Consider the following 26,385-nt stretch of genomic DNA (forward strand, 5'->3'; position numbering starts at 1 on the left):
GGAGTTGTTTTCTCAGCTCTCTAAAATTTAGAGGAGGAAAAAAAACCAACAAACAAAAACCCAACAAAAAAAGTCTTTAAAAAAATATTTTTGCCAGAAAACTACTATTAGCTGTGAAAACCCACCCAGATGGAATAGTAAAAACTACTAACCAAGAAAAGAAAATAAATGGTAAAGAAGGAGGTAGTGACTCAGAAGCCAGATGTCTACCAGACTTACTGTTCTCACCAGATGAACATAGTCTCTCCTCACCTACAAAACCACCACCTTTGCTCCGGATGGTTAGTCAAACCATTAACACAACTTACACTGCAAATATACACACTTGGAGAACACCTAACACAATCATCCATACTATACCCATCAATAAGCATCACCCCTTTTGCGGTTAACAGTATAGACACACATATATACTTGCAGTTTGACTTTCAAATGTGTCACACATGATACACAAATGGCACTTTGAACTCAATGTAAATGGAAACATCTTGACCCTCAAAATACAATGAAGACCTTGGTTTTCACTCACTTTCCAGCCAAATTTCTTCTCTAAATAATTTCTTACTTATACAATGCAAGTACAAGAGGCAGTGAAAGGGATAATTTGTTGTATATTGTAAGAAAAAGCATTTTAAAAGTATTTAAAGAAGAGATACCGATTGCTTCTAAATGTTAAGATGGGTTAATAGGACTTGAAATCAATTAAATACAATCTCAGTTATATTTGATCTTTTCTACTCCTTTAAGTAGCTCTCTCTTAAAATTGAGCCATACTTGGAAGTAATCATTCTTCATCTGAATCTAAATTTGACTTCTTTAACATCAAATCGCTTCATCCAGTTAAACGATATGAAGATATTTTTTCCAAATAGGCAGAAGGAGATGCATAGGGCTAACTAATGAAGCAAAAGCAAGTATGTTAAAACAAATCCCATGCCTCCAGAATACAAATAGCTGACAAAACAGAAGTGATGAACAGAAAGAAAACAGTGCATAAACAGTGCACAGTGGACAAACCCTGAGGAAGACATAATGATTAAACTGCAACTTAGATCTTTCATAATTTTCAAAGAAAGGATGAAATAAGCACCATCAGTAATATGCCCAGTCTCAGTGCTCTAGGAAGCCAGTGGAAAGACACTCACCGACTGGATTAAACCCGTTCCCCCCCACACTTTTTTTTAATTTCCCTGCAGTGTGACAAGGCTAAATGCCTATTAACATTACTGATTCCTCTCAGCTGGTTTGGCAATACACAGGCTAAGTGCAGTCCGCTCTTATGTTGAATGTTCATGATGCTTGCATTTTGGTTGTGAAGGCAGAAAGACCCTGTTTGTGCACAGCTCCAGACTTTGAAAGTAATTATTTCTGTCATGCCATATTTGATGGAGAATGTTATAATTCTAGAATCTTGACAGTATCATGAAATTGAACCAATGCACCAAATAAGACCACTTCTTCTTAGTGAAACATTTAAATTTTTTGAGCTCAGGCTGTGCAAGTTCTCATTCTTTTCTGCATGCAAAATGTATTTACCTACAGTTTTACAGACTTTAATTTTTTAGTACGCCAGAGATTTTTTTATTTGGTTATTACATTTCTAAAGCTGCTCCACTCTTCATTAGATAACACTTTGCCAAATGTTCATATACAAGATAAAAACTATTAAGGGAAAAACTGTAATTAAACGATCAAGTCCATTACAGAAGATTTGTTTAGGAGGGGAACATTAGCTTTAAGGGAACTGGTAGCTAACGTAGGCACTCAGCTTTTCAGATTGCCTAGTAGGAATACCATGTATATGTGAGAGTAGTTAATTGTTCAGAGCATTTGTTGCCCAGGTAAAAGGTGATTAAACATTAAGATACAGGACCAGTCTGAAATATAGAAAGCTAATGCTCTGCCAAGAGTAGCTGAAAGGAATGACATTGAATTTCTAATGTTTTTGCACCAATGAAAAATCAAAGACAAAATCTTGTGAATACTGTGGTTTCCCTACAGGAAGACTACCTTATTCCCAAAATGAAACTTCTCCCTACCCTTTATTTGGGTTAACTTCAACATTTTTTAACACACTATGACCTCAATTCAGTAAACTTTTTGTATTCAGAGTAACGCTTCAATCATGCTTTGTTTCAGTGTTCCCCCAAATAGCTGGGGACTTTTCTCTCCCTGTTTAGATACATATATTTTTATTTCTGTACAGATATAATCAGGTCTGCATCCAAGATACAGTTGGAAAAATCAGAAACAATTACTCATACAAACATGTTTCTGTTTTCCAGTCTTCAAAGTGGAACTAGAAGGAAAAAACAAGAGACAGATGTTGGCAAAGCCTCTTCTGGAATACTGGGAGCAAGTTCAATAGCTTATGTTTCAGAGTGATCTCCTCAGACTGGAACAGGTGAAATGAAAGGGTACAGATTATCATAAGTTAAGTGTTTTATCTTAGGACAATTCACTAGAAGAGCCTGGATTGCAGAGCCAATGAAACAAGGTTGAGAACTGGATTAAGACTGCTCTTCATAAATACACCAAGCCACAAGTAAATATAGTCTGGAAATAAAGACAGGGGTCCCAGTGACAGAAGTACTGGGAACAATCTTTCCTTAGAAGCTGGGGAGAAAATACTGAATTATTTTAAAAAATAGAGCTACCTAACTATATGTAAAGTACAATACAACAACCTGCAGTGATAGGAAATCAGACTTTAAAAACCAGGCAGTTTTCTTGCAATCCTGTGGTCTGTTTTTTAACAGTACCAAATAAGCTGAGTTTCTAGGAAATCCTTTCAGGGCTTAATCTCTCTGGGCAATGGAATAAGATGGTCCTCATTGCAACATTAAAACAATTTCTATATGACAAAAATCTGTATTGAACCTTTTCCCTTCCCCTCTATAATTTCCAAGTGGAAATTTATATAAGCAGTTTACACACGCGTAGGAATTTGCTTACTTCTGTAATAGGACATACACATATGGATGGGGTTTAGATACAGATGCAAAGAAAACATCAGAAGTTTAAAAGTGAGATTATTCCTGAAAATGAGTTTATACAGTAATTTACATTGGTGAAAAACAACACCTTAAATTCACAGCAGTATTTTATAACCCCTTTTCAAAGGTCATAGTGATTATACATGAAGAATTTGCATAAGAACAAATTGTCTCTTTAGAAAAAAGTCTTCTCCCTAGTTTCTGGTTCCCTAATAAACAAACGTGTAGCATATATTAAAATATAGACTATATTGTAAATATTTATCTTTGTATGTAAACATTGAGGATATAATACAGCGTATCGATAAAAGAGATACATGATTGCCTAAACAACATACTAAGCTTATTTGACAGGGTTTTTTCCTCCGTACAATTTGACCCATTTTTTCAAAACTTACACTCTGTTGGTAAAACATGTAAGCACTAGCTATAGGAATTCACACATCTTTACTAAGCTGATAATTATACATCTGATAAGTGGTTGTATTAAAAAAAACCAACAAACCCCCCCACAACCAGTAGTATATGATCGTGTCGCTAAAAATGTAACCACATTTAGGTTTTTTGGTGTGGAGCAAGCATGGCAAACGCATACACATTAAAGTGTTAACAGCTCACATAAAGGTAGTGTTATTCTCTACATCTACAATTCTCTACCCTTCAAAGGAACTTAATGGTAAACCAACGTTATTTTCCAGAACATATGTCTTGTTTTGTTCCCTGTCTACTAGACTGCTATTAATTTTTGGCAGGAAAGGAAAAATTAATACTTTTTACAGGGATAAGAATAACCATTAAAATATTAGACTCCAAATTCTAACAGAAATACTGGTTCAAGATACTAAACACTGGAGAAAAATGGAAGAATTCTGAAACAGCTAAGCGAAGTATGTGGAATAAGAAAATTTCATTGACATTTTATAAAATTATAACAGTATGGTGGAAGCTGTAAGTTTATATTGAGTCACATTCACCTAAAGCATCTCTATATAACTCATTGTAGTAGCAATTCAAAAACCCACAGAACCATGTGCTTAGTTTTAAGCACATGCTGAAATCCTACCCAAACCAGAGATAAGAAGACTGTGCTGCTTAGGTGCCCCAGGCAGTGTGACAGACCAACTGCTACTGATTTGAATCACCTGCCTTAGCATGTCTCCAAGAATTGTCCAAGTCCCCAGTATCCTGTCAGAGGACTGAAGAGTTTTTTCTTTTGTCTTTATTTCCCCCTAGTAATGAAATTAGACCCGCTCTGCCACAGCCTGCATCACTGCCATTCAGTCCAAATTTCTACCTGGAATCTACAGCTGGGAGCCAGCGAAACTGCTGTTTGCAACTCAGGCTCTAACACCAACTATTCAAAGACAGTTGTAGTCTTTTACTTGTAGGAGCAATACAGCTTTTGACATGACGACATGATCATTTTTCCTTTGTTTCCCTTAGTACTTAGCACTCTCCTTGGTCTTTAGATCCTTTTCCACAGTTTTGATTTACCCAAAAAAAAAAAAAAAAAAAAAAAAAATCAAAAGCTCTCTTACATGACAGGGGACAGCTTAGGGAAGAAGTGTTCTGCTGACAGACCGCAGCATGGTCATTTAAGAAAGTAGAGACTGGGTATTTTTCACTAACTGTAAAAATTTGCTCACTGGCCTGAAATGTGCTTTTTCTCCTGGATTCATAAGGAATAGCCTAAATCAATTCTTCTTTTTCCTCTTAGACTATGCTCAGAGAATGGCAGTTGAAGGTAAAAGGTTATTTTAGTTTGACTAGTAAGGTGGCAGAAGGCAAGTCTACTAGGAATATCAATGCCCCATACATAAATGCAATTATGAAAAAAAATCCCACATCAAAAACCCCCCAAAAATCAGTTCACAGTCTTAAATTAACACCTCAATAAACTGCACAGGCACATTCCAACACACTACTATCTGGCTTGTCATTTATCCTTATTTTGCACCAGGATGAAATCTTGCTGGTACCACCCAGCACAGTTGAATTTTTTTGTATGGATGACCGGAGCTGTTCTGCCACCTTATCTTCTTTGAAGCATTAGAACATATTTAGGCTTGAGAAACTTGCAAAATGATGTACACATACAAATCCTGGCCTTCCATGTTTCACTTGTAACTGCTGATCCCAATCAGCCAGAAAACGCCACTTGGGATCACGCACTGGTGAAGGAGATGCAGAAGTATGGAAGATAACAGTGTCTTAACACTTTGAAGTTGTCTGCGGCAGATACCTTTAAACTTTTTAATCCAGCATGTTTCAGCAAGGCTGACTATTCTCCCGCTACATCATCAAGATGGTCCTCTATCACTGACAGTACAGGTTTGGTTTTACATACCTGCCTAGCTGCTAATGCCAGTAGCTATCTCAATGTCTATTTAGTCATGGACATCTCAGAGTGAACCTCTGCTTGTAACAGAACAGAAGTCAACCCTTTTTTAGGTTGGGCCTTTTTTTTTGTTTTGTTTGTTTGTTTATTTGTTTGGGGGTTGTGTGTGTGTGAAAATTATACAGCTAGTAAGTTTAAGTTATAAATGGACTAAAATACTGCTTCTTAATACAGTTTGTTGGTTTACAGAACTAAAGGGCATTACAGATTACAAAGCAGACAATCTCCCTACATTGGCACAATGCAGATGCAGTTATGAACTATATTCTTGTCCTGTTTGTTTTGAATGTATAAACTTCTCCTCCAAAAGTTACAGGTAACTCCTTGCCCAAAGTTTGCATAATTATGCAAACAACTACTAACAGACAGTTAAGAATAATTGTAAAAGTGTACTTCAAATTTTCAGCAAATGAAAAGGAAATAATTCTATTCCGGACACTGCTATGAGTTAAACAGAAACTACCTGAATGATCTCTTTACTGAAATGCTCACTCTAATTTATTTGAAAACCTCCAAATGTTTCTGAAAATGTTAATTATTTTGAATTAGTCTCACATTTGACAATTGTTTCATTGTTTGCTTGTTTCTGTAATCCTGAAGGTTTAAACTTTGGCAGTTTAACGTCTATATTTGTTTAAATGCCAATGAATGAAAACCTGTGTATGGCCCTTCATAAATTTACATCGCTTAGTTCTTATCTTCTTTACTGCTTGCAGCAAGAATAGCTTATTTTCTTATTTTTCTTGGTCCTTTGAATTTAAAAGGCCCAGCAATTTGACAACTACATTTAATAGAGATTTGCTGTTATTCAAAGGGGTTTTTGTGTGTTAATAAGAATCCACTATTTAGACTGCCACAAGCCATGTGTCATTTGCAGATGAGTATATTACCCAACCAATGCACTACTAGAATGACTACACTAAATCAATAATGCTTATTTATATATTACTTCTCTAAAACATATCCTTGGACAAATCTACCATAGTGATTATGTTAAGTCAAAACTGAAACACACTAACTTTGAATTCTGAAAGGGAAAATTTCAGCAATAACTACATTTCCGGGGGGGGGGGGGGGGGGGGGTGAGGGGGGGTGAGGGGTGTGTGTGTGATTTTTCTTAAAAGGTGTATATTTTTGCATTCAATTTTATTCTGGGTTTTTTTGTTTGTTTGTTGGTTGATTGGGTTTTAACAAGTATTAGTATAACTATAGTACTTCATCCTGGAAGCATGATTTTATTTTTTTTTAGATCAACTAAAAAATAACCAGGAGGAGGAACCCAATTTCACAGAAATTCCAAAGCAGAAGCTACAAAATGTGAAGTCTTAAAATTCCAACCTGACCGATGACAGTTGTGTATGACATTGTGCAACTCTCAAAATTTAAGAGGAGAAATTATCTGGCAAATTACTCAACAGCATCTCTAGCTGTATAAAGAAAGGTGTACAGATTTGTAATTCAGGTTTTTTTATTTATTTATTTACCATGATCCAGTAATTGGAAGGAGGAAAACAAACACATGGGATTCAGAGAAAAGTTATGTCAAAAAGGAGAAAGCAGAGGTAAAACATGACTGCACAGTCTAATAAACCACATAGAAATCAATTCAGGCACATAAAGGTATGTAGCTAGTGCTACTCTAGATACCACGTAGTATCTTCTGGGTTTCAGCCGCTGCTCCAGAAGTGTATGGGTCTGCATCATATTTGCTAGTCCCATGTGGCTATCACAGATAATACAGAGCTTTCAAAATGGCAACACATCTATGTGTAAGTAAGGTACCTGAATCACCTGTTTCTACCTATAATACTTATCAGGTGCGTATTTAGGCACCTGAATCACACCTGAAATACTGAAAGATCCAGGACTTGGGGATTATTTTATTTATTTATTTATTTAAATGTTCACCTTATTTTGTCAAGACTGCACAAGACCATAAATAAATACAAACAACTGGACAGAAATTCTGACATCAAGTTTTCCCAGAAAATTCTTAAGTTCTCAAGACAGTTTTTTCCTAGACACGATGACTTTAGTTGGAAAGACGCATGGTGTCTCAATAAACACATTCAAATAGAAGCTCGCTGTTTCCTAACAAAAGTAGCTCTCAGGCGATTGAGTGGCAAACAACAAAACTGGTTGCAAAGAAATATTCCACACCTTTTGTTCACTCAGGACAGCCTAGCTCCCTCTGCAGTGATTTCACTGTTCCCAGAGATTCCAGGCCTTCAACTTCTAGAAAATCTCTCCAGTATTGCCCTAACTTGCATGGCACTGATGCTGCCTACCAGCAGGATACTCCAGCCACCAGAAATTCAAATTTGACCGTAAATCACTGGACACAAGGCAGCTTTTTCACACAATGCATAAAGCTGCTTAAGCCAAACACTCTCAGAACAGATCTCACAGATCATAGAGGACTTAATTGAAGTCAAGAGTAGATATTTTTGCTCAGACTCCTATAACACAGAATTTTAAAGGCCAATAAAAAAAGAGCATATCTCTTACGTATTTTACTTTTACACTTTGTATTCATTCCATTCAAATTAGATGAGAGATTACTTCACCAGCCTCGTACCTGTTTTGTTTTAAACAGACTTTTATCTTCAAATAGCTTCCAGTTTTAGCTGCCAAGAACATAGAGATAAAAGCCAGTTTTTAACCTCACAGTCAGAAGAACATCTCCCATAGAACTAAATGTATATTATACACTTTGATCACAGATGAAGTGGACCTAAATTTTGCAATCTGTTTTGTACGACTAAGCCCATGCTGCTCACAGAACTCCAATGAAAGAAAGAAAATATTATTCAGGAAGCATATCTGCACAAACTGTACTGCTTAAGTTATTGTACACTTCACCAAAATACTCTTTAAAGCCTCTGTACTGAGCTAGGAAGACCAGCTCCTAAGTCCTACAAGCACCTTTAAGCTGACTCCATCCAAATTAGCTGCACTTGACTGAGTTCTACCACCGGAATGGCAAATCACTCCATTAAGAGGCATTGCATAATTACATTACAGAAGGGACCTGCGGTCACAACTTATTTGCAATAATAATCACCCAGTTCTGCAAAATCCATAAAAAATGCTTTAAAAACTTGCTGAATGGATAAGGTCTTGACAGCAGATGTGGTTACAGTGATGAATTAAAAAGCACTAGTTAAAGCAGCCAAAATGATAACTGTCTAACAAAAGGTAACATGCACTAGACCTGATGGCAAAGTGGGGCATTTATATGTTAATTATAAAACGTGGACTCTCAAAACATGTAAGATAACAAGACAACATTTAGTGACTAGTACAATTATGGGCCATCTACCTTCTCAAGTATAAAATATGAGAGTTATAGGAACAAAAGGTGAAGAACCAGAAGGAAGAAAAATAAAAGCTCCAATCAGGCATTATTACTAAGGTTTTGTCTACACAATGGAACTCAGGAAAATTAACCCAAATTAATTTAACTGGATTTGTCCATGTCCATTAAATTCCTTTGCAAACACTTTCATCTGGGAATAAAATGTGGCCTTGGTTTGGCTTATCTTGCCTTCGAAGTGAATTAAACTAAATTCACTGGAGGCCACTTTAATTATGAATGGGAGAGTGCATACAGAGACTTGGTAGGATTTAAGCTGCCCTCTTTAAATCCCTACATTTAGTTGACTTGCATCAATTTTCCTCGGTATCTTGTGTAGACAAGCCCTGAACTGATACATTAAACACAGAAGTGAAAAAATAGAGAATTAGGGAAGCTATGCTGAAGAATCCTCAGTCAAGACACTAAACCCCTGTGGGAACCATCGAAAAAGAGCTATTATCCAAGAGAAGAGAATTGTTCAACTATTTTAAGTTCAGTTCTATGAAGAATACCGCCAAAGTTCAGAGACTAACTGCGAAGTATTTTAAAAACGCAGCTACATTTCAGTTTTCAGAAATGCTATTTACTTAAAACGTCTCCTATTTGCTTATTTATTTGAATTATTTGAATCTAGAACTATTGATAAAGGACACCACTAAATCATCTTTCGAGGCGATTTATTTAAGAATTAGAGGTTATAATCTATTATTGGAGGCTAAGATAAAAGAAAGTAGAAAAGAAAAATTTAAAGATCACGCTGCGTTTAAGAGCTATGGCACACTCCCACTGAAGAAACATTATGGAAAGCTAGAGACACTCAATACCTTAAAATACCTGAGGCCCCATAAAATGTTCTGAAACACCTACAGTCACTGATAACACTGATAACAACTGAGAGATTCTTTACTTGCACTCCACCACTGATGGCAGCCTACCAAAAAGCACAGCACCAGTCCTATGTCAGATGCACAGGCAGGAGGATTAATTCATCTGCTCAGATGTTCTGCTGGAACATTTTTACAACTGTATTTTCATGGAGCTTCAGAGGGTTTTCATAACACTATTGTTCTTACTCAAGAACGATTACATTCTCAGAGGGAAAAAATGTCATGGATAAACAACAAGTCCGCAGAAATACGGGTCCAGAACTGCAATAAACAGACAAGCAGGAGACAGAGCCTTTCCAGGTAAGGATCCTCTACATCCCCCTATCAGTATTTTTCCAGGATAAAACACCACCATTGCTATAACGTTTTTGCTTTCATATAGGACAACAGATAAAGAGAATGAACGTGAGGCAATTACAGTGTTTCCCTTATTTTATTCACAAGGGCCCTCATAGTATGTTAATTGTATTCTGGCAGAAAGCAGCAGTGCAAGAGATAAATGTAATGCCACTGATAAAATTGGAATTTCCCTAAAACAAAGACCTTCATTTTAAATCACATTCAAGTATCAAGTATTATTTTATCTGGGAGAGTGATAAAGAAGTAGGCAGTATTACACTCTACTGTACTTGAAATATTAACAATTAGGGTTTTAAATGTTAATCTGAGGCCTCTTACTAAATGCACAGTTTCATTAAGTAACGTGCATCTCTTCCGCTAGAATATATCTCTGCAGAAGCAATATGAACAAACTAGATTTTTTCCTCATTCAGATTTTTTCCTTATTTTTTTTACTCATTTTCCTCATTTATAAATTTTTCCTGACTCTGCAAGAAGATATTGTTTCCAAATATTGAACATATTCCTCCAAATGTCATCCTTCTTTCAAATAAAGAAGGTATGCTGGCCAAAACTCTAATCTTAACACAGTTTTCTCTCACAAAAACATATAACGTACTCTGCAAATACTCCACATGCATAAAATTTACTTCAGTATGTAAAAAGCAAGATGGCTGAATAACCATTATTGGATATATATAATATGGAGTTTCATTAATTTTTTCAAGTTTGCGTTGCATTAAAAATGAAGCACTTTGGCCTACAGGCACCACAAAATGCATGCAGCTCAACAACCAACACAATGAAGACCAGCTTAACCACTTGCTGTTTCTTACATTTTGAGTTATTTAGCCCCCTATTTCCACATTGCAAATCCTAAAATTAATTGTCATAGCAACAGGAGCTTAAGTCTTCATTTACAATGCAGACAATCTTTTCGATCATGTTATTCATGCATAACCCCATAGCTTCTGATTTGCAATGTATCGCAGTCAACTTTAAACGGGGGGTGTGGGGAGCGGAAGAGAACACACAGGTATGACACATTGGCATGCAGAGGTCAGGAAGCAGCTCAACCTCAAACTCTGCTTTACAGCAAGTTACTTCCTCCTATACTTCCATTTAAGAACAGACAGCTGCTGCTGAAAAGCCAGACTGCTAAGATTAGTTCTCCTGTTAAGGCTGCTTATTCTTGAGCTGTAAACAGATACACAGCTGATTAAAGCTACCTTTAAGCAAGTTTTTAATTTGACTTACTTACAACAGACTTTAAATAAGAGTTCCTTGAGGCATGTGTCAGTTGAGTGTTATGCTGCTGGTTTTTGGTGAGGAAAATAATCCATTTTTGCCACAGTAGAAGGTATGAATAAGCAAAATTTTGTCCCCTGAGAAATCTGAAAAAAAAAGTAGTATATTAATCATTGTACTTATTCTATGCTATTTGAATAATAATGATAACTGGCAAAAGTCAACTTTACCTTTGACCTTAGGAGCCTAACGGATGTACTACTCTCAATGCAGATAAATTACCATATACAATAATTTACATTAAGAAGATTACTTGGGCACAACCCAGACAATTTAAAAAAAAAAAAAAAGAATTATGAATGTACAAAAATATCCTTATGGCTATCCTATGTGAAAATGGTAATTCACACTTAAAAATTCCTCTAACAGTTCTCTTTCTTAAGATTCATCAAATACACCTTTGGAAGTTTTTCTTCTCATAAACTATCAAAATCTAAGGCAATGAACTAGTGAACAGCTATCCAGGAAAAGACTCAATTAGGATAGCCATTTTCTTTCATGGAAAAGAGGGACAAATGTGAAGAAAGAAGGAACACTACTTTATTCGTGGGATTTATTTATTTTTAAAAGAAACAGCATTTCCCTTCGCATATAATCTACTCATATCTCTTAAGTATAAATCCTGCTGCTTGCAAATACATAATCTAACTACTATAAGCTTCACTTTATTATTTTAAAAGGCACTTACAATCAGTTTTACTGTTTCTGTTTTTTTAATCCATTCACAAAACTCATACGCTTGTCACTGAGCTCAGCCTTATCAAAATCAGGATTTAACAGATATCTGCCCAAACCCTTTCATCATGGAAAACACTCCTTCCAATAATGCTTTTAAAACAGGTAGAAATATAACAAGGTCCACATTTTTTATGAATTTGTGAGAATCACGAACAGAGAAAACAGAACATTACATTATTTCTCATTATTTCCTAGAATACACATGGAAATAACCAAATCTCAGGAGATAATAGTCCGTATGCAAAAAATCCCAGTTGTCTTTGTAACAACTCAACTGTAACATGAAGTGTTTGTGCGCTAATATATAGTACTTAATAAGATTCCTAGCTTTATTTTTTTTTCCTTCACCGTGATATATTTTCATGCAAGAATCATACATCTGACCAAAGAATCATCTTCAATTCTTTGTTGGAACTTACTTATGAATGTACCACACCACAGATATCCTCATACAGAAGTAGCTTATTTTAAAGTTCATAATAACATAAAAAGAATCATTTCATACATTGCAAAGGAAATATAAGCAGCAGTCAAAACGCATTTGCCTATGACCCTCATCTTTATCACCCTCAGAGAACTTAAAAAAAACCGAAAACAACTGAAAAACCTTCATCGACTTACAGAAGTAACTTTTAATAGCTCTAACACTTTCAAAGATACTTCAACTGCAAGCGATGGCAATAACCATTGAGTGTGAACATGCCTCAACATTTCCATGTATACCATGTTAACAAACTGAAATATCTACCCTATGAAACTCCTATTAGCTATGGGGAAATAACTAAAAACTCTGTTATGCAGCCTTCAAAATCAAATGATGATGTTTCTGCTAAGGAGATGTAACTTTTATCACTGCCCTGGAAACAATGAAGCAGTCAACCTATATTCCTTTTTTCAGCTACATATTAACAAACAACGATTGAAACATTTTTATAGTTTTGTTCAATGCATCAGCTGCACAGAAAAATAAACCCTTTCTGTCCAACACTCGACCTACTTCTTCAGTTGAAAGAGGATTTAATGTATGTGCTTGCAGTACATACTTTTTTTTTAGCAAATCATAGAATCATTTAGGTTGGAAAAGACCTTTAAGATCATCAAGTCCAACTGTTAACCTAGCACTGCCAAGTCCACCACTAAACCATGTCCCTAAGTGCCACATCTACATGTCTTTTAAATACCTCCAGGGATGGTGACTCAACCACTTCCCTGGCAGCCTGTTCCAATGCTTGACAACCCTTTCAGTGTACCATTTAAACTACACTAAAAATTATACCATTTAGTTTGCTGTCGTAAGTAAGTGATCTAAAAGATTACTATGGATACTATGATTATTAGGGCACAAGGAAATGCATGTAGCTCAGCCCTTTTTGGCATTTCTCACATGCACACACTGTAGCTTCAATAATTTATTTAGTTTTCGGGGGGGGGGGGCGTTTATTTTCCATCTGTTTCACTGAACACTAACTTGATAGTACAGTGTGCAAAAACTCAAGCTTATACATAACTTGCAGGGAGACTTATAGCAGTTATTGCTATCCCTGCAAATAATTTCTTCAGTTATTCTGTGAAGTATAAGTTCTTCCCTGCTCTTCCTTACAAATGGCTGTTCACCTGACTAGCGTATGGGAGATCATAATCATAATCTGTGTAGGAATCAAACATTAAGGCTAACCAGATTTTAAGAACTTTATTTTGTTATTATGAATAGTCCTTCTGAAGGAGCCTTCTCCCTTCTCTGTACCCACTGAGTACAGAGCAAGCACAGGCTAAGGTTAGCTGCTGTGAATACCCAGTTTAAGATCAACCTTAAATACTGCTTACTCTGTCTGTTGTATTCCCCTGTATAGTGGGCCAATAAACTGAAGAATGCTCCCCATATGACCACAACTTGGTCCATGACAAATTATACAGAGATATAAATATACAGAATAAAATTATCATTAGCTATCAAAAGGTTCAGGGTGTAATCTCAGCTGCAATTCCTTTATCATTCTGGGGACAAATTTTGAATTTATCTTTTTACATTTGCATGGTCCCTGCAATAACTGCTGTGTGAAGCTAGCAAAGAAAATGAGGAAACAGATTAAAGATGCTACATATATAGTTCGAAACAAAGAACTTGATTTCAAATAGGTCTTTTGAGGGTAAGAAGGAGTCTTAGCAAAATCAACGGAGGCCAGATGGCAGAGTTGTTCTTCATTAAGAATGAATATTCACAGTAACTTTCTCAGGTTTTCCCTATTTTTTCTGACATTTCAAAGTAATCACTGGCAAGGAGCTGAAGAAGCTTCCTCCACTCAGTTTTTAGAAGTACCTCAATTCTCTTCAGAGACTCTCATGCAATCCTTGTCCTAAACTCAAAAGGGATCCCATTTTCCACTTCTTCTGACACAGGACTGAAATACTTCCTACAGTCTTCTCAGCAGCTTAGGACCAGCCGCACAGTGCTGAAAACTTTCTCTGCTTATACTCTGTTGAACCTGGATCAGCATCTCCCCACAAAGTCTCAAGTCTGTGCTCACTTCCATTATTTTTGTTTCATGCCTACAATCTGAAGTAGTTTTAGGACAAGACAAAACCATTACCTTTTATAACATCAGCTTTGTGCTTAGTTTCTATTAAGACTAGGCTTCTTCAGTGCAAGTTCTACATTCAGAACAAGGCCTTACCTACAGTTACATTGCTCAGTAGTTCTTTGCAAAGATTTCATTTAGCCCAAGCAACGTATGAAGGAAAAACGTCTCTAATAATAAGGAAGCAGTAATATTTAAGAAGTGATAACAAGATCACCTGAAGGAAGAGGTTTTTATGTTAAAGATGGCCACTATCAGTACGTAGGTCCTCTTAAAGAGAAATAATAAGCATCGAAGAAGTTGTTATTCTAGTTACAGAAAGTGGCTCTGCCATGTCCTGCAGATGTCTGTGTTGAAAACTGTGGGGGAAGGGTACAAAATTTGACACACAGCATCTGTCCATAGCTCATCTACAAAAGACCTATGACTGGCTAATGTTTCATGTTCTTGCAGACACCTTTGACAGTTATGTTATTCCCCAGAGCAAAGCAGCACTTTGATGATCTAACTTCTTAATGACCAGTTCTTGAGCACAGTCTGAAGTGCTAGCACAAACAGATTTTCTTTTTGTACAGAACCTTCATCACTTGAAATCTCTTTGTAACCACCGCATGAGAAACAATCTATCACTTCATCTATTTCCTAAGTCCCTATAGTCTGTCACAAGTTACTGATGAAGGAAAAGATTTCTCCTCTAGCTAGAAAAATTCTTACGGAACACAGTTCTCCCCTCCTTGGCTTATGCTAGTTTGACTCAGAAGATGTGTGCAGTGGATTGAGCTGACAGGGATATGAAGGCAGAAGCTTAAAGCACATCAAAAGTGTTAGCATTATGAGCTTTGTATAAATCATCTTATTGATACAATTCTCCAAGCATCCTTTATCTTCTTATACACAGAGATTAGAGAAAGGTTCAAATGCTTAATTATATGTCAAGTGCACAGTCAACACATTAAGAGTTCAGTATAGTCTTTTAAAAAGGAGTCTTCAGCATATTCATGCCTTGAGGTAGACAATTCAGCTGCTATTTTAAACCAAGGCTTGACTGTCACTCTTCACTTTGCATTGTTCCTCACATCAAGGCAAAACACATAATGATGATTTTTCCATGTTCCCCTTGAAAACACTGATCCCACCAATTGGTTCATCCCACAGCTTCAGTGACAGACTGATGGGAAAGTTCCCTCTCTTACAAGTACCCTAAAAATAATAGCAGAATTGAACTTCTGAGATTCAGATTACATACAAAAAGCAAGTCCTTGTACGTCCTTAGGTGCATATAATGTAGAAAGAATAGCAAGTTACTAGCTTGCCAGGCATTCATACAATGTGCTGGAATTCAACAGTAAGTATACCAGCCCAGTGTATACAGCAGCTAAATAAGCTACAGCAGGAAAGAGCTCACACAGACACATTATGCAGCAAAACAGAATTGGTAATTTCCCCCAACCCTGTAACTCCCATCCTCATTTCTGTGAAACATGAAGTTCCTCAGTTATTGCATTTAGTTTGGAAAACTAAACGAAGAAGAACAGAAGGCTTAATTCTTTTTCCTACTAAAAACTATGCTTTAATGTCATCTCCAAGATTTTTAGAACTAGAGATACAAAGGAGAAAATAAAGATATGAGACATGGAATCTGGAGTGATTCATTTCACAACATTTTGAAGATGCATAATTTCAGTATAGCAACTGCGTGTTTCACTTAAACTACATAAGTAATTGACAGTCTGTGAAGAACCCATTAGGAAAACTGAAAACCATGCATCAGACAAATCTAGAGAGAAAGCACTCCTCCTCCCATTTGAATAGTACAGAACAATATATCACAGATGCAGTATCAGAGGCTATTAAACAACTCAATAGCTATGCTGGTGACAGAGCAGTCACAGCTTGTCATGTAGCTGATCACAACCGGAATCTTGAACTCTTCCTCAGCTCAGGGTGTCAAGCTGTAGGAAAGTCATGCAGTGAAGGTCAGGCATCGCAGTTTATACTGAGAATTGAAATATGACTATCATCAATTATAATGGATACTAACCTGTTTTAAGTACTCTAAAGACACTCATTCCTACAGTCACTATAGCAGGATTAAAGCACAGTTCTTATAGATCACGTTCAGCTGTTGGAATCTTTGCTTATGTTAAAAATCTGCAAGTTAGTATCAGGGTTAGGGAAGAACACTGTGGGTTTTTTTCAGTTATGGGTTATTTCTAAAACTTTCTACCAGGGTAGGGGAGGACAGGAAGGTGTAAGCATGTTATTTTCAATGCCAACTCAACAGATCACTTTTCATGGTGGAAAGGGAAAAATGTGGCAAGTTTTGTTCAACTATCTAAGCAGAAAAGTACCAACTCTGAATTAAGTCCTGAAGAAATTGCTGAGACACATCCTCCTGCAGTTGAAAAGATCTCTCTTTTGAGTCCTAGGGAAAGAAATAATAGATATCTGTACCAAGTGAAAAGCAATGTCAAAGGAACACCCTGCAATAGGCTGAATGCCTCTGGTTTGGCCTACATGAAAGATTTCTATTGATATATAAAATGTTTCTTAAAGAGGAGGGGGGATTTCTCTGTGACTAACAATCACATGCAGCTACAGTTGCACGGGATAAAAAGTGTGCCTGATGGTATAAATTAATTTGTTTGAGGACTGCTGTAATTGACAAAATCGAATCAGGGTTGACTTACAAATCAGTACCTACAGAAGGTGGATTTGCAATGCTATCTCTGACAGCAAACTTCTAGCCTCTGAGGATGTTAGCAGTGTTAGTCCAGTTCATATGAGGAGCATATACTAATTTATATGCTGCTGTGAAATATCAGTATAGAAACAATTAGAAAAGACAAGACATATGCTAAATATATTTTTCAGAACTTGTCAGAGACCTCTCACACTCCAGTTAGAGATATTCTGGGGGACAATAAGAAGAGGTGAAAACAATTTTCTTCCATGAAATAACAAACAGTGAGCTTGGTCATTTATGCGTTTGTCCTGCCTTATTATTAAAGACTACTTTTTTTTTTTTTCAGTCAACTGACAACACAAAACATGCAGCTCTTTCTTAAAAATAAAGGCAAAAGCGGTACTGTACTATTATAACTCTCTGCAGTTTTCTTGGAATCTGTTTCTTTTTTGTGTTGCAACTCCTTTTCAGACTGATGCTTATACGTATTAGCAAACTATAAATTTCACTTCATTTTCAAGCAAAATGTGTAGTGACATGTCTAGTGTGAAATTATAGTATTAAGAATGACTGATCATTGAAACTTAGGGAAAATATAAGATGCCCTAAGCAGCAAGAAAATCCCTCTTTCATTCAGTCAAATCAATTTGGTAACATCCTCTCACCACAAATAAGCTATAGCTACCTCTACAGTCGTAAAAACTGATAATCTCTTTGCATTTATAACTTGTCCTGTAACTCAGGCAATATTAAAAAAAGTAACAACAATTAACAAGAAATACTCAGGCTCAATGATGAGAACTGGAAGCTGATGAATCAAGGAAAGTGTTATAAGGAAACATGCAGAAGAATTGTACACACAAAAAAAGCATTAGCAACTAACAGATATTCAAAGTTTGATGTTAAAATAGTGCAGCCTGATTTTTGAGAGCTTTTGAACATTTCTGACCAACTTCAACAGGATTAATGGATATTCAACATCTTTAAGAAGTAGACCATTAGTTCTAATTGTCACTGTTGTCATCATCTATTATTTTGTTCTATGAAAAGGACACAATTGGAGTTAAATATCAGTGCGCGAAACAGGAAATTTAGAAAGCCAGAAAAAAAACAGAAATTGCTATTGATTGCGAAATAAGCCTGGGGGTGGGGGAATAAAACCCTCCACCACACTGAATATTAATGTCTACAAGCAACAGCTAAAGAAAATATTAACAGTGCCTGTTTTTTTTTAAATTATGTACCAAATTCACATATGAAAACAGCGCCTGTAAACTAAATGAATATCTCTTCTGAAACAAACTGCTCATCATAGACTACTAGACAGAAAAAAGAAGGGAAAATACAACAGAATTTGTATTCTCCTTGAGCCTTAGTCGACAAACATGATGACAACATCACTCTAAGGAATTAGAACATGTTTTGTAGAGCTTACTCCAAGCTTCAGCACATAAATATCTTCCAGTTCAATCTACTGCAGAAGGATTTATTTATATATATTTTTAAAACATCTCAAACACATGGATTTCAGAAATACCTGTATTTTTGTCTGCTTTTCATAATAAAAAAGCCTTGGAAAGTAGACAGATTCATAAAACAAAAATTCCTTGAAGCTACCAAAAACTGACATGCTCTTTCACACATTAATTTTTTTTTTCTTTATTTTAAAGACACATTGATCAAACTCCTCTGCTTTGCTGCTGATCTGAAGCTAAATGCATAGCAAAGCTGATTGGGAGTTGTTGCTGATTATTTTTAGAAACAATGTATCATCACTTTGGACAATATACACTGTCAATTTATTAGAAATTTTTCAAAGCAGCATGGCAGAAAATTGCTCTTCCTGACTAGCAGGTCTGCTTACTAGCCAGAAAAGCAAGGAAGAAAGAAGGAATCCTGTTACTCTTGATTCAAATTAAAAGATGTGGAGGTGGAGCACGAATGATTTCAATGATGATCTATAATTTCAGCTAGGTGTTATATGAAATACAAACGGCTGGGGGGGGAGGGGAGGGAAAGAGAAGGGAAATCTATTATTTGTTGGTCCCACAACAACAGATCAGTAGTGTTTGGTAAGACAGATGCTCAACAAACAGGCAAGACTATAAACCACATAAAAGGGGAAAAAAAAAAGAAAAAAAAAAGATTTTGCTTGAAACCATGTTCTTCCATCACCTGCAAAAAAGCAGCTAAATGAGCTGATAAAAATGGTGGCTTAAGGAGTGACCAACCACAGTGCAAGAAGCAGAGAAACAGGGTTACTCTCGTTTCCCTGTTTAGTTTTGCAGAAAGCTATTTGAAAAATTATGGGTTTATTGTTTATGTCATTTACTTTCCACCAAATCAGTCAGTTTGCCAGACAGTGAATACGTGCAATATTGGCTTATCTGAGACAGCTTTTCTCTTATTTACAAATGTTTTGGAAAAACCTCTTGCTTTTCAGTTTGCTGAACCAGTCAATTAACCAGCTGTATTCTCCATTTCATGACAGACAGAATGAGCTAATTTCTTGGAGCCGCAGTCAGTAGACACTGAAAAGCAAACCATCTATGGGGAGTTCATAATACTTTAAAATGTAAAAAGGTACAAGCTGAACTTTACCTAGTGAACAATAATTTGTTTTTTCAAGCACTAGCATCAAAGTGGCAGTGTCAGGAAAAGAAGAAGGTTACTACCATCAACTAGTCAAATATTTAAAATTGGATGTGAACTAAGCTCATGCCACCAGTATTTGTGTTTTAATTAATATAGAAATGGATCTGGTTATGTGCAACGTAATATATGTAACTCAAACTACACAGCAGCTATTATTTTCTTATGTATAACATCAATGTTTTCCATGATGATGATCTCTAAAGACTAGAGGCTTTAATTAAAAGGAAGAAAAGAGACCACTTTCACAAATAGATTTCATCCAAAAGAGATTTAGGTGCAAAGAACTTCTCGGGCAACTTCAAACAGTCCTGAATCTGACCTGTGACTTTTCACACAGCTTATGTGACTGAATATCTAGTCCACATATACAAATCCACATCTGCTTTATTAGACTGCCAGTCTCCTAAAGTAAAGCCATAGCCAAAAGGCCTAAAATTATGTAAACAACCTCCAGCAGGAGGTTGAAAATCTGGCTCTGTATTTTCTCTATAATTCACGATAGAATTAAAAGCTCTGAGTAGCATGCCCTCAAACAGAAAGACATTCAGAGAATTTATATTATAATTGCCATTGCTACTTACAGATAAGCAGTAAATTTTCCCGTAATACTTTACCTCTTGAAAGTCAGACACTTTATAGAATGTCACCCCAGCCGGTGTCACCACTGAAAGCTGACTTTGGAAGACTTCCTGAACCTATCAGTCCTTTTCCAAACTACTACAAGAATTTACTAAGTGACAGATTTCCTCACATTGTTCTCTGTTCTTTCCATGAACTCATCTATCCATTAAACACTACTGAGATGAAGACACATGCATCTGTGGAAGCAAAGACTTCAGCGAGGGCCTTTTTTTCCATATGGAGACAAAAAGTTAAGGACTAGCATAGCTGAAGGGTATTACGTTTCTTACTGGAGGAACCTGGCTGAGGAAAGGACCTGAACTACTAGAATTATATCACTTTGCCTTCCTAACATGGAAAAGAAATAATGAAGTTCATAGTGAAAGGATTGCAGATAGGTCAATAGACTCACCTTGCCTTGGCTGAACGCAGGAAAAATGCAGAGTATATATTACTCTAAAGAGTGCTAATGGGGGTAAGGAAGAGTAGGGAGGAACTGCAGTTGCTTTTCTTCTCCCGCATCTATACTTCAAACAGTCTGAAAAAATACTGAAAATCTTTTGCAGCTATCTTGCTCACGGTATGTAGAGGCGTAATGATGAAATCTGGGGTTTAGTTTTTATAGCGCTTTTGATCTCACTTCTAGGCTTGGCAACTTTCTCCTGGACATGACTAAGTTGACTATAACATCAAACAGGACAACATATACTATTTACTCTGAAGAGAAATAGTGAAGAGTGAAGAGAAATACTTAAGTTTTATACATCATTTGCAATTTGCTGCATTGCTTCAGTGAAGAAAAAATATCCAGTATTCTTGCACAAGGACACTAAGCCTTACAAAAAGAAAAACAGCATTTTGATTGTGAAAGCTAGGAATAAAGTTCATTATAAGAGCACACCAGAAGCTGCACTAACAAGCATAAGCATGATAAGCAACATACAGTCCTGTGACCTTCTGGATTTACAAATAGCTCCAACGCTTTTCAGAAGCAGGAGGCAGCTCTCAACACTGCAGGTGCCGATCTCTTCAGTTTTGTCTGGACCCATCTGTCTACCTTTAGTTAGTAACAACAGACAAATACCAGCATGCTTTGAGGCACAGTTAACATCTATGAATTCACAGAATCAATAAATCCTTTCCACATGTAGAAAAGTTATTTGGAAAATCCTATCAGCTTTGCAGGAAATTGTTCTGTGAGCAGCAGAAAGAAGGAAGCCTCATTTTCTTTCGATTTCTGTCCTTTAATACCCTAAATTTCTGCAGCCACCAGCACATCCCAGAGTTAGTCCAGAACCATGTATGCACTAGACTGTCCAGACAACTGCTGTCAAACAGTGTAGAAAACAATACGGTTCTAATTTCAGTCTTTCTTCTCCACCAGCCACAGACTTTCACAAATTTTGTAAGAATTTTATTAACTTTGACAATTTTAACTATTTTTCAAATTGTACAATGGTTTCAGGGGAACTGAGAAGAATGATACACAAATGGATGGGCATAAGTCTCATTAGAGAGACTGTCAGAAAAGCAGGCTAAAAATGCACTCCCCTTTCATGACACTTGATATCAGTTCAAGACTGAATGCCTGTGAGTTTGCTAGCATGACATTATCCAGTGATATCTAATTTCAAAACTTCATTTCCAGCTCAGTATAACCCTGATTTGTAGATCCCAACGGCAGAGTTGAAGGTTTACCCATTTAATCCGCCTTTCTTCTTACCAAGAGATGGAAAAAAAACCACAGTGCAAGAATTTCAGAACCCCTAGCCAAACAAGTCAATCTGCAAATGGAGATCTGAAGTTCTCCCTGGACAGTTAACAGATGTAGACAGGCTCTACTAAGGTGCTCTAGCTGCGCTTTGGAGTCTCCATTAACTATTTTGGGAGTCTAGGTTCTTAATTCCAGGAAGATGGTTAAAGTCACATCATCTAAATACTCTGTTACATATATTACTTAAAAATTGCAATCTATTTTTCCACATGTTGGATGAATTCAGACATTACAAGAAATGGTAGTGTAGTATTTAAATATCCATACCAACAATTAAATACTAAATATACAAATATTAGTGTTTCCTTATACTGAACAGTATCTTTTTTCTTCCCGTGCAGCAGAAGTTATTTTATCACTTTTCTTTCTTTGAAGCAGCTGGCTGTTATTTATCAGTAACTGCAAGAGAAATTGGAGATTTTGTCTCACTGGTCCAAGAACATGGCCTAGAAATTAACAGGCACAGTGCATCTCAGTTTTCACTATAACACTGTTTACCAAACTGATTTAATCACTTATAATCCCTTTTTTTAATTGCTGGGCTTTTAGAAACTGAACTTTTAGGAAGAAGCAGCTCTGCTTAGCTCCAGCTTTCAAATAAAAGTCATCTGCATAAATACTAGAATGTGTTATGCCCTTTTCTTATTTCTTTCTAATGAATAAGACATATTTTTGTATTATTTTTAGAGGCACACTGGGAATTCCCCCAGTGCTTGTCCTTCCTATACAGCAAAAGATTTGATACAACAGATAAAGTAACTGGACAGTCATCTACTTTATTTTTACTGCTCTCACGAGTGGTTTCAACCTCAGCAACTTACAGACTATCCCTGTTTCACAAGAAGAATTGTAGATAAGTCAGATGGCATTCAAGAACACACAAGCATCCCTTAGTATTTTTAAGGTCCTGTCATTTCCTACTACAAAAGCTGTTCTTGATAACCAGGTGTAGTGACTAGTATGGCTCCACCAAGTAAGAGATACAGAGAAGAGACAACTGGCTTCCTCTGTGGGTGGCATCTCCCCTTGATGATGCTTTAATTGTCACAAGAATCAGAAGTGTATTTAACAGATTGTCTCGTTCCATCATAGTATCGAGCAATTCAGCAGATGCTTTCAGAACCAACAAAAAAAAGTTATTGAAATTATTTCTTTGTATGTATTAAAATCTCTCTTAACAACAATCACTGAAAAGAGTGCAAATCTTTCTTAATTTCTGCATAAAGGGAAAGATCATTCCCTCACAAAATAAAATACCTCACTTCTGCAACTTTTCAATCAAGATATAAGACATCCTTTTAATCCCTGCCTGTTTAATAAGACAAATAAGACATTTGTCAGCTTATTACACCACCAGTGCACAATTCATAATGATACAGCAACAATAAATAACTTAACACAAATGAAACAGCCAAATCTCATAGCCTCCAGTGAAACAATATATGGAACATAATTACATGCAGTACACATTTTGCAAAGGATGTTGACTCAGTTCCAAGTTTAGCAAAACGTGACCAGGACATAAGTGTCTGGAACTTAACTACAGTGTGTTTGACCCTTTTTGTTCTTGAAACCTATTTGAAATGTCATTTCAGCTTCTAAGAGTGTTAAAGATACTCTAGTCTTCTGTAAAAAACTAACTGCTCCATGAAGAGATTTTTTAGACTCTTACTGGTCAAATTTACACTGAAACTTACTTTAGGTACTCAAAAGGATTTTACTCTCTCTGGATAAAGTTTCCAAAGATTTTTAACATCCATGTGAAACCAACAGCATCAGCTTTTCATGCCTGAAATATATGGAGGTAATTCAAGAAGAAATGTGAGAGGAGATGATTTACTTGGAAAGGAGTTACTCCCTGTCTTCTCTATTAACATATCAACTGGCTCCTTTTTTTAGCTATACAAACAGTACCAACTTCTCCATCCATATGCTCTCTGCCCTTACACACATTAATAAAACTGAGAGATCAGGTATGGATAGTTGTTGTCTCATTTTAATGAAATTCTTTCTGTCTTTGCAAGAGGAGTAATTCAAAACTACATTAATTTACTTATAAGTATGTGAATCTGAATGAACTTAGGTTGGGCTATAGTTTGGTTCTGCAATGCTAAAAATTTATTACAGAGTATATATATACACACAGAGTATACATTTAATTCTTTTCATCCAGGTCTAGAACTACCTACCTTGGAAAAACACAGCTTTACTGCAAAAAAGGAATCTTCAAGACAAATAAAAATTTCCTGGAATTCCATGAGAACCTACCTTGGACAGAATGGACTAAGACATGAATTTTTGTTTGGATGCACTGGCCTGAAAAGCTGTGTGAAGCTACTGCCTTACAGAAGTGGCTTCTTTCAGTGGTGAAAAATGTGATTTATACAGTTTGTACAAAAGAGGATGAATCTAATTTCTCACTATGGAAAAGGGCTTAGAAGTATTTTACTCTGCTTCTGGTAATTAGCAAAAGTATTTTGATTTCATGAGGACTAAGTAAATTAGTCTAGTTCACACTGATAAAATAAGTAATGAAACCTGTAAAGGTTTCTTTACCAGAGGTAAAGAGCATGAACTAGAATGTTTGTTTTCTACATTTGAAAAAGCAAAGCTACATGTTTGCGCTCACTGACAATATGTACCTCATAAAACAACAATATTGTCGTTATTATGTAACAGAATTGTCTCATAATAGACAGTTATTAAAATAACCAATCCAACCAGCAATTAAATCTCAAAATGATGGAGCATTGCCTGTAATTAAAACACACTTCTATTTCCACCCACGTTACGCAGAGCACCCCAAGTACCCTAATACAGCAGTTAGTCTTTATTAATTGTATCTTAATGAGGATTCCTGAGACAAATTCAATATTGAAATTCAAATAGACTGCAATCAAATGGTCCATAGTCTTAAATTAGTCTAAAATTAACAGTAACTGCCAAATGATGAATTAAAGAGTAAGCTGCCTGTAGTGACAGGTAATGTGTCCCAGTTATCTGCAAACCCAAATGCCACTGCTCTACAATAAGCCAACATACTTCTGTAAAAATACTACCACAGCAATAGCCAAGATGACACATAATAAAATAAAATGGAGTAACATCTGTCATATCCCTCTGACTACAAGTTATATTAACTGCTTCAGAAAATTAAAAGTGAGATTTGTTTTCCATTAATAACCACCTCCTCATTACTGCAAAGTTCTGAGACATTGCTTACATCCCAAAGGCAGCAGTTTCCTAAAAACTTGTAAGCGGTAGTTTGTTATGTTTTGGGTGATACCATCACCAGCCCTGTGGGAGACAACAGACGTCTGATGAAGATGTGAAGAAGTTATCAGAATTCTTTGCAGAAGATGAGCCCAGAGCAGGCATTGGGGGGGAGGGTGAGAGACACTTGGGCTTATTTACAACTCAGAAAACCCCCTTGGTCAAAGTAGACATTGAGCTTAGCAGGAACTGAAGGGCTTACACAGCACAAGCTACAGTTTCAAGACAGCAACACAGCAGCATCTATGACTTTAAGCTTTAGCCATATAAGCCAGGGTTTTCTTTTCCAAGTCGTGCATCAGGGAACACAGAGAAATAAGTCCTGTAAAGTTGATAAAAGGAATATCCAAGAAGGATCTGTTTTTGCAACAAATGACTAAATGCTTAGAAGTTAATTTTGCTGTCAAAAGATTTTTAGAATGGCAATGTAAAGTGGAAGAAGATAATTTAATTTAATCCTTTTTCTTCAGATCTGCAGGTTCCCTAGTCTACTCTAATTTCCTACTCTTCTAGTCCTTGAAAAGCAAAATCTAACAGAAGTATACTATAGAATTAGATACTGCAGGTGCATAGATGAGACACATCAGGTAGATTTGGTTTAGATTAGATACATAACAGCTTATAGCATATAAAGTGCTAAGCAGTATTACCCGAAATCAAGGTTGGAGAAGGTAAACCATATGAGCCATGCAATGTTAAGACTCCTGAGAACCAAGTTTAGAATTTTTTTCAGTTAAGTTAGACACAAAATGTTGAAAGATTAGATTCTAACTTGT

General features: G+C 36.2%; 1 protein-coding gene across 11 annotated transcripts in view; it reads right to left on the reverse strand.

Moving 5' to 3' along the window:
- OTUD7A (OTU deubiquitinase 7A) overlaps positions 1–26,385 on the reverse strand; it is a 181,465-nt gene that overhangs the window by 76,250 nt on the left and 78,830 nt on the right. For 7 of the 11 annotated variants that reach the window (XM_076348353.1, XM_076348354.1, XM_076348359.1 and 4 more), the window contains one exon: positions 11,236–11,372. The exons of 1 other annotated variant lie outside the window; for it this stretch is intronic. The gene's annotated coding sequence lies outside the window, so the exon portion shown is untranslated. Of the gene's footprint in view, positions 1–11,235; positions 11,373–16,955; positions 17,003–26,385 lie in introns of those variants that run through there. 3 more of the 11 variants (XM_076348355.1, XM_076348351.1, XM_076348358.1) reach the window with 2 other exon arrangements.

The sequence above is a fragment of the Aptenodytes patagonicus genome, chromosome 10 (assembly GCF_965638725.1).
Source record: "Aptenodytes patagonicus chromosome 10, bAptPat1.pri.cur, whole genome shotgun sequence".
NCBI lineage: Eukaryota > Metazoa > Chordata > Aves > Sphenisciformes > Spheniscidae > Aptenodytes > Aptenodytes patagonicus.